This window comes from Helianthus annuus, chromosome 5 (assembly GCF_002127325.2).
Source record: "Helianthus annuus cultivar XRQ/B chromosome 5, HanXRQr2.0-SUNRISE, whole genome shotgun sequence".
NCBI classification, from domain to species: Eukaryota; Viridiplantae; Streptophyta; class Magnoliopsida; order Asterales; family Asteraceae; genus Helianthus; species Helianthus annuus.
In genome coordinates, this window is record NC_035437.2 from 44190998 (window position 1) to 44201364 (window position 10367).

General features: G+C 35.7%; 1 long non-coding RNA gene across 2 annotated transcripts; it reads right to left on the bottom strand.

Moving 5' to 3' along the window:
• Positions 1 to 2826: 2826 nt before the first annotated feature.
• On the bottom strand, positions 2827 to 5271 carry LOC110941177. Of its 2 annotated transcripts, XR_002593900.2 has the most exons (6): positions 5124 to 5271; positions 4933 to 5027; positions 4504 to 4585; positions 3601 to 4135; positions 3307 to 3439; positions 2827 to 2987 (listed from the first exon to the last, which is right to left on the bottom strand). It is a non-coding gene; the product is annotated as an uncharacterized LOC110941177 (long non-coding RNA). The 2 variants fall into 2 exon arrangements; XR_002593905.2 differs by lacking the exon at positions 4504 to 4585.
• Positions 5272 to 10367: the final 5096 nt, after the last annotated feature.

Genomic DNA, 10367 nt, shown 5'->3' on the forward strand with positions numbered 1-10367 from the left:
AGTCAAACTGTCTTATTCCTACATCCAAGACATATGTGAATGCATATATACATTTAGATCATTGTGGTTGCATGATCAATCCAAATAGTAATACTCCCTATATATTATTTCATAACTTAATACCAATGGGTCTTCAAGCTCGGATCATAAACAATTCATTATTAAATGACATATAAATATTTGATTAAATGATGAGAGTTGGTGGAATTAGACAAAAGAACCCTCTAAAGGGCTGAAAGGAATCCATCATATTGATTTGGTAGGTGTTAGCTATGCACACACAAACACAGAGATAAAAAGTATTTTAACACTTATAGGAATAAGTTTGGTTTTAATATTTTCTAAAACCCTGAAACAACCAATGATTCTTTGGATAAATGTCTAAAACTGACAATTTAAAGGGTTTTTTAAGCTTATACTGATCTAATGACAAAAAAGAATATTGTAATGAACATAGCCCATCAACTGAAGTCTCAATTGACAACTCAAAACATATACTCTGAAGTCCAGAGCAAACTCTACTCAAGATGGGAAAAATTCCCACACTCAACTTGATGATAATTCGATTCAGGATATCAAATACGAATGGGAAATATTTACTCACCTGTTGAACCAAGACTCGCCTTATACCAACAGAAAACTCACTCTCCCCTCCTCCAAACAACCAAATTAGGCAAGCATACATTCCTCAGTCAAAGTTTTCTGGAAAAAACCAAACAATGCAAAGAAGTAAATGATAAGTAAAACATAATAAAAAATTTCCCGTATCGAATTATTTTCAGTACCGAATCGGTACCCACTTTTTGGCAATTATGGTACTGGTTTTTTACCTTCAAATACCGATATCAATACCGCAACCAGTTATTGAAAAATAACTCATAAGTGATTCTGGTCACCCCGACCAACGCGTACAAAGATTGGTCTTTGTTACTGGAACTCTTTTTGGCCTATTACAAGCACACCCATTTAGCCACCTCTACTTTGTATTAATAAAATTTTGAAGATAGTTATACCAGCAAGAGCAACATGATTTGGTCCATAACTTGTTTCATCTATCATGTACATTCCAAACAAATCGCATAACTCGTACAATATCATTCCTGGTTGATCTACCTGCCAGTACATTTCATAAATATGAGCAAAATTTTTAACAATTAATGAAATTGAAATATAAAGGATATGCATTATTAAGAACCCTAATTCAATTGGAGAAATCGAATCAGCCATCGAATGCAATAACCGGTTTTCTCAACATCATATAGGATCATGACTACAGATAAGACAACTTGATAATATAAAAGTAGTCAAAACCTACCTTGCGCAGTGCGAGCGTTTAGCCAAATGCTTAGCTGATAAGGATTTGAACTGAGATCTATGTCCATTAGTAGTAAAGGAAGCAAAATTGTCGTAGTAAAGGAAGCAAAGTTGTCGTATTTGAATATTTGCCAAATCTCATGACCATATAACAACATAATGTGTTTCCATTTCTCCGATAGACTTCAGTTTAGCTTAACCCCAAGTTAGCCACTCTACTGTTTTTCATATATTCTTTTATCCAATGACAATAAATAGTGTTAAAAAATCCAAAATGTGATGATAGAACACTGACCAGTGATTCGGATTAACCCTTATGAGTCAGAATTCCCTCAATAATTCTGCTCTTCATTATGCAGATCCAAGCTCATCTTTAAAGCTTGCACAATCCCAGTCAACGTTGTTTGAAAGACACCACACACGCGACAAATACTATATAACACAAGGCCAAATTAACACATTTAGTGAATCACTTTATGACTTTAACCAGTTTCTTATATTGAATCTTCTTTGCATCCATAGAGGGTCAGAGCAAAAGCAATAATCAACACCACATACATTTAAAAATGATTAAAAACTTTATCAGATTCTTTATTAATAACCAAGAATTCAAGACTATAGTGTTCAAGTTACCTTATTTGGCAAGCCAGAATCGTTTGTTGAGGGTTTCTTTTCATACCCTTTCCTTCTTACATCCAAGTGGTTAATTAGTCCTGCCTGTATCATTTCCTTCATAAGCCCGTTTGTAGAAGATTAGAAAAACACTGAAGAAGAGAGGGTTAGGGTTAGGGTTAGGGTTTGAGAGGTTATAATTTCTAAATCGATGAATTGACGATGATGTACAACGAAAGGTCAAATTCAATTCATCATGCTAAAGACACCAAAAATTGTTAGGGTTGAAGAAACATACCAAAAACTTGTAAGTGGAGGCAACGATCAATGAAGGATGATTAGAATATATGATGGATTTCGTTGAAACTATACAATCGAAACGACATAGTTGAATCCGGATCTTCAAAGATCTGAAAGCAAAAAGCAATTGAAGATGATAAAGATATGAGTTTTTGTGTTTGAGACAATTAGGGATTTTGAATGATACGGATGAGAAGAAGCGTGTTTGAGAAGCCGCTTGTTGAGAAAATAAATTGCCGCTCAAAATCAATGGGTTAGGAATATGACATTGCCACTTGGCAAGTAATGGTTTAAGTTAATGACAAGTGGCACCAAAATGTTTTGTTTTAATATACACTAGCCTAAGATCCCGCGAGCTTCGCGGGTGGCTTAACACAAACATATAACCTATACTAATATATGGAGGTCATGGGTTGGAATCTTTTGAACGCAAGAATGATTTTGCAGCATCTTCTCTTATCTGATCCTCAACATAAATAAGACCTGCAAGCACACCATCTATCCCGACATACACAACTGATTGATTTTTAAATTCTTCAGTTTCTATAAACGGATTCTCAGCAACTGCATGCCTGCATTATAGATTCGGTGTCTAATGACGACTACAATTATATGCAAAGCTTCGTATAGCAGAGTGGTTACAAGTTGCAACATAATAAGTACCTTCTAACCCATTCCAATGTACCGACAGAAACCATCTTCTTCCCACAAGAGGCTACGGCACCAGATCCAGGTTCTTCCATAAATGTTCCATCATCAGCCTGCATATAATCACCAACTTATGAACTGCTGACACTAACATAGTTAAAAGCGACGTAACCATGTTAGTCAATTATCTAAATGCAGTGAACTATATACACAAAATCATTCATAATTATTATAGGTAACCATCTCAATAGAATAGAGGTGCATTTTATTCAAACCTAACACGAAATAACAAATAGCAATGGTGTCTTGTTTACTGCAAAACGGAACAGAATGATGACTTCAAATGAGCAAGTTTATAAACTTTCATACTTCACTTAGATTTTTCCGTAAGATTATATGAGTTGGCCCTAAAACTCCATTTTCTGTAAATACCTTTACGTTAGAACATTTAGCAGCCCGGGCAGCTTCCAGAATAGCTTTCCCAATTGGATGAAGTGTGTTGGATTCTACTGCAGCAGCTAGCTTCAGTACATCGGTTTCAGACAATTTCTCATTTGAATTTAGCCTGCATCATAGTTACTTCCCCATTATCTTAATAGCATCTTATACATGGTTCAATTATATTCAAGTTTATAATATGTAGAAAACTTCTAAGTTCTGATGCAACAAAATATCGTATAGGATCCTGATATATTTTTTTCGGTAAAGATACAGATCAATACTCACTCGAAATGCTCATCAGATGCATGAGAGCTGCAATGCTAATGACATGGCACTTCCTTGCTGAAAAGCGACCGGTAATATACGTGTACCAACAGTACTCCAAAACACAAATGTGGCAGCCGAAATTGCCATTACACCATACGTGAAGTGTCCAGCAACCTAGTCAAGCAACATACAACATTATTCATCAAGCAGAATCAAACAAGTAGTAACTTACTGTATATATATAAAGTTTTTATATGGTTAATACAGTTAGACACAATAAAAATTATCTTATCTTAATCAACACCAACGCCTCTAAACACAAGAATAATAAATATCAGCCAATGTTTAAACTCTGGATCTAGCAAATTGGAACAAAGAACATGATAACCGTGCTTGTTGGATTAACATAGCTGGTCCCTAAATCAGTCGGCTCTGCTGTCTGGGTTGCCAGATTCTCCATTTCCACCATTAAACAAACACTCAGTGCTGCCTTTATGCACCGGGAGCTGCCACTTGTAGCCGGAAGCCTTTTGTCAGAATACGACCACTGATGCTACAATCGATCAATAATTACGATAATAAGGATTTCAAAATCTCATAAATATATGTGAATTACACTTATGCGATTGATTATCCAAACCACAAGCAAACCCATAAACAAAGAGTTCATTTCAATAAAAAACGTATTATCCACAAGTTTCGGGTGCTTACTTCTCATCAAGAGCAAGAACACCCCCCCCCACCATTCATCGTCATTGTAAGCAACAAAAAAGATCACTGAATGTAAGTAATTACAAAATTAAAAGTTACTTGCAGTTTCGTAAAATAATCCATCACATGCATAAAGAAATTCAATTTAACTCTAAAATTGAATACACTTGTTAACCAATTCAAAACTAAAGGACCATGAAGAGAGCAAACCATATGGAAGGCACCAATTTCGTCGTGCTTCAATATAGCTTTGTGAGACGACCTGTAGATCCTAACCTAGTTGAACTCTCACCTATAAATAAGATAACAAACTTTTTATACACACCCCATATGCGTACTTTGCCGTCTATGGAATCGCTAATGAAATAATTATCATCCACAGGATTAAACTCCACACACATCACTGCAAATTAAACATATCGTCATTATTTACTGAGACAAAAAAAATATTAGGGTTTATAATAACATCAAAAAAACACACAAAGTTATATTCAAATTAGAACAATGAAGTCCTAAAAACCACATATATAAAAACAATTAACGGACTAATCATGAGCAACAACATAACAATTGATACAAAAAATTTAGGGTTTTCTTATTACATCTACAAAATCACAAACAGAGATGGAATCCACTTACTGATGCTTCAGTTTCGAAGGATGATGAAGACAAAATCGATGTATGATGGAGTCGTATCAATGCTTCGCAATTAGAGAGGGATATCAAACATTCAGCTTCAAAAAACATAGATTAAAATTATATTTCACTTTCAACAAACAGATCTAGGGTTTAGTTCACAAATATTGTAACATATAAATCACGAAAACAACCTAAAGCATATCAAGTTAAGGATAATCAAATCAAGAAAATGATGGAAGAATCCCCGATTCACTATAAAACGAATCAGTATTACCAACATCAGTTAGATTCTTCATTGAAAATAATCCATGGATCCAAGTTTAATTTGAAGAGGATGTAGAGTGAAGCCAGAGAGAAACGGCTGAAAGAATGATTTAGGGTTTGAGTGGAGAATGATTTCAATTGATTGAGAGAATTGATTAGTTTCCAAAATTCAGGCGGTTTCAAAAACAAAAAAAAGCTTAGGAAGGAAGAAATATTGCCGCTCAAAGGAAAAAAAATGGAGAGGATGAGATGCCACGTGGCATCAACCAGCCTAAGCAAATGCCAAGTGGCACTAAAATGTTTTGTTTTAATATACATAATAGATGAAATTGTTTTGAGTAATGGAATTAATTGACAATTAATTATTAATTATTGTATTAAATGAATTTGTTTTGAATTCATACGTACTGGTGATTGAAAGAAATTATGGAGCCTTTGAAAAGTGAGTTTTAATTTTGAGTTACAAGAGTTCAACACAACTAATGGATGGGTTGTGTAAGGAATTAAATAGAGATCAATGCAAATCAAAATGGACAAGTTGGGCTGGTGAAGACTTACGTGGGCCATGCCACTTATTGTTTTTTTTATTTGGAGATCTCGTCTATTGGGCCACGAGGAGTGAAAATTATATGCACCCAAGACCTACTGGACGGGGGATTACGAACGAATACACATCAGACGGCAGATTAGAGGGGTCGACTGGACGGCAGCAGGCTTTGAACAAAGAGACTACAAAGGGGAAGATCAAGAAGGTGATTGGTTCTAGTGTTCAAGTCACGATCAAGAATTGGGTCAGGTTTACAAATAGTTAGTGTTCAGTTTTAATTACTTTGTGTTTTTCAACGTATGAACATGAATTATTTGTTATTCAAGACTTGTTTCTTTTTCTTGACTATGATTCTTGGCTAGTTATTTTTCTACCCGGGTTTGTGATGATTATTCGTGTCAATTAGTAATTTGTCGGCTTTTGTTAAATTTGTGATGGATAAATATTAAAGTAAAAGACCTAATAATAATTGGCTAGATGTGTGTGTGTGCTTTATTCTAATTTATTATCGTTCAGTCATTCCTCGTGTGTCTTTGTGAATGTCTTTCATGTATAGATGCATGTTAGGTTACCTACTGTGTGTTTGTAACTAGTTTATGGTTTTCCTAGCACGTATTCCATAGGAACTTTGTTTGATAATTTAGAGGAGTTTAGTGTTCTACCTATTCTTGAGACCGGAAGGAGATAGATAGTTAGGATTGTCTGTGGTGCTAGGTATTTAGGTGCAGTGAGACCGGGAGGAGATCTGTCTAAGTTCCCTAGTATTATTTGTTTTCCTAAATCTTGTCAAGTGTTTTTAGGTTACCCCGTGCACTTTAGGGTGTATTGTGATTAGTAAGACCGGGAGGAGATCTAGTTTTTGGGTACTTTAGTATTGTTGGAGAGACCGGGAGGTGATCCAACCCATACAAGTGAGCTTTATTTGACCTCTAGGACCTTAGGAGAAGTTGATGAGACTGGGAGGAGATTCAACCTATCTTTAGTCTTAGAGTGTCATATTATTAGAACCTGGTCCCATCATAGTTACCATTGCCGAGAGAAAACCCATAGTCACGAATAGGATTCCAAACCTGGGTAGTACTTTCTCATCCTTGATTTCACCTTAGTAGCCTTCAGCCTGCGTCTAGGTAGTATAGTTCATCCTAGTTAATTCCTTTAGTTTAATTAGTTAAAACCCCAAAATCCAATCAAATATAATAAACCAGTTAAGTAATTAGTTGAGTCAGAGTCTAGTTAGCGTCGCTAGTGTCTCGTGGGTTTGATACTCGGACTTCATTAGGCTTTACTACGTACGATAGGTACACTTGCCTGTCAGTGGTCTAGCATTTAGAGAGTCTTAGTTTATAAATTTAAAACTAGGGTGTCTAGATTAGGTTAGTAGTTTTTATATAGACCACATTCTGCACATCAAGTTTTTGGCGCCGTTGCCGGGGACACTTAGGCGATTGCGTTATTAGCTTTGACTAATCTTATTTGTTTAATTGGTCTTAGTTGTAATTTGAGTCTTAGGGTTTGTGTCTAGTAGTAGTGTGTCGAGTCTTTATTTTTGTAAATATTTTTTATTAGATAGTTTGTTTTTTTCTTTCCTTTCTCTACTTTGTGCTGTTTTTTACTACTCTCTTCATGGCAGGTTATCATAGCGAGTACCCTCCCTATGTTTGGGAGTTCGTGGAATCATGTCAAGTGTTCGCTCAGATAACATCAACAGCACAGGACCAAGGAGATCCAAGGTTTCCCGAAATGTTCACCATTCTTCAGCAAATGATCGAGACACTGAGTCAAATGATTAAGGAAAGCATGAACCAACATGTGGATCTAAGGTGTCAACACTGTGGTGGACCACACTGGTTTGAAGGTTGTCCGATTTACGTGAATCAGAAGAAAAATCAAAGTACAATACGCTTTACATGGGATGAATACTATGATGATGATATTGGCTTTGAGAGCTATGGGGGAGAAGAAGAAGTAGTAGAGCTAAAAGAGGTTGGAGAGGAACTTCCCAATAATCTAGAGTTATCTGATATAGCACTGGAGACGACAATGGACATATCAGTCCCACCTCCGGTTCAACAGGGCGTGACGCCTAATTGGTATTCCACGCCATGGTATTACGGTCCTGAACCCATTGATGACGACTTCTGGAATGATGATGAGGGGGAAGACGTGGATGAGCCACTTGACAAGATGGAAAATGAGAGAGGGATGCATATACCATCTTGGGAGGATGAGTTTGGTGATGAGTTGGTTGGTTTACCAACACTTATAGATGAAGAATTTGACCCGGTTGGTGATCTAGCATATCTAGAGAGATTACTTGAAAAGAAGCCAACCATGGAGATCAAACAAATACCAAACGTAAAAGAAGAGAAAGTGGCTGAAGAGTTGGATAACTGGCCCGTAAAGGTTTTAGATGTTGGATTGCCACCCACACCAACAAGAACACGGGAGAAGGCACGAAGAAAACACTTGGATCAACATATCGTGAGGGTGCAAAGATGGTGCAAACAGAAGCATAAGGAGAAACTGAAGTGCAGCGACAACCATCTTCCTCATTACATGCATCGTATCAGCTTTGGTCCAGGTAAATTTAAATTTTGGTGGTCTGACCCGTTTGAATGTCCTAAAATATTTTCTAGTTTCATCGTTAACTATTTAATAAATAACGATGAACAATTAGAATTTTACGGGTTAGACCGAGGTTGGATAAAAGAGAAACCTCCTGATTAAGTTCAAGTGTGGGGAGGTTTTGTAGAGTTTGTATAGAGTCGTAGTTTTTTGTATATTGAGTCTTAGTAGTTTTTGAGTCATTTTTTATTAGAGTCGGTACTTCTTTGGGTTTTGTTTTGCTGTGTTTGTGCAGGTTTGGATTGTACCACCCGTACTCAATCTCCATTCGGGTGATTTTGGAGCTGCCATACTGATACAACCCAAGCAGACTAGGCAACGATCGCGAAGGAAATGCTATTCGATCGTTCGTTGGATTCAAGACTTGTACAGCTGGCACTGACTTTTGTCCTAACCAGCTAAGTCTTTTCCAACCCTTTCTGTATTTTTATTTTTATTTCTTATTTTATTTTTAGTTTCCGTCTCTGCATTGGGGACAATGCAAATCTCAAGTGTGGGGATAGGTAACTGTTTTTTAGGTTAGTTTGAGTCATAAAAAATTTAAAAAATGAAAAAAAATTAAAAAATCCAAAATTTTTTTTTTTTTGAAAAATAGAAAATGTTCTTGTTTAAGATGTTTGCAAAATTAATACGGAAAATGATAGAAAAGATCAGTTTTTATTTGGGTTTCAAATAATAATAATATGAGAATTAATAAATTAAGCCCGTGTCTAATTTGGGATGTGTGAGTAGGCTCGGCCCGGTTTTAGGTTCCTTTGAGCTAAATATACCTAATTGTTGATTTACTAGTGGGTTCTCATCCAGGGAATATGAGAAATTGAAACCGCCAATAAGAGTATAAGGAATGCCGTTATAAGTTAAAACCGTTAGAATTTTTAATCATGAAAAAAAAAGAAAAAATAGAAAAAAAATGAGCTAGAAACTGAATGAAAGTAGCGCATGCCTATGTAATCTTGGTTGGGGATAGCGACTCTACAACCGGATCACCTCTAGGATGTGTGAAATCGAACTTGCAAATAAAAAAAAAGTACCGAAGCCTAAGTAATCCGAGTTGGGGATAGCGACTCTACAGCCGGAATGCCTCTGGGTTAGGGATAAGCAACGTCTACGCTCATTAAAAGAAAAAAAAAGAATGAAAAGAAAAAAAAATAATGCTGAAAAAAAAGAGAGAAAGATTTGATTTTAAATTCTCTTGGTTTTGATATAAGACGGTTGGGAATTGGTCCAGTGATCGTTCCTTTTGTTCTATAAGCTTGAGGCGGGACTAGGTGAACCGTAGCTTCTAGCGTGAGACCCTAGGTAGATTGACCGCACTTGAACTAAATTTGCATGATAAGGGGCTTAGAACTGAGTTTGGGTTTAAAGGGACAAACATATTTGCAATCGCGGCTAACACAAGTTTTGATCGTAACAAGTATAAATAAGTTTTTGACCCGAGTATTTATCCATCTCTGATTCTGTATGCATAGATTCTTTTTCAGGGACGAAAAAGGTTTAAGTGTGGGGATATTTGTTGTGGTTTAAATTATACATATTATATGTCAATATTTCCTACACTTTTGACTGGCTTTACGGTTGTTTTTTATTAAAATTCACTCGTAACTGGTACATATGGAAAATTTGATGATTGTTGCGAAAAGGAGCTATAATGATAAATTTTTATATTAAAGTTAGAAATAAATAATGAATTGTAGTTTAGAGTTGTCCAAGTACAAATATTATTTAGAGAATATGAAATTGTTTTGAGTAATGGAATTAATTGACAATTAATTATTAATTATTGTATTAAATGAATTTGTTTTGAATTCATACAGAAATTATGGAGCCTTTGAAAAGTGAGTTTTAATTTTGAGTTACAAGAGTTCAACACAACTAATGGATAGGTTGTGTAAGGAATTAAATAGAGATCATATGCAAATCAAAATGGACAAGTTGGGCTGGTGAAGACTTACGTGGGCCATGCCACTTATTGTTTTTTTTATTTGGAGATCTCGCCTAT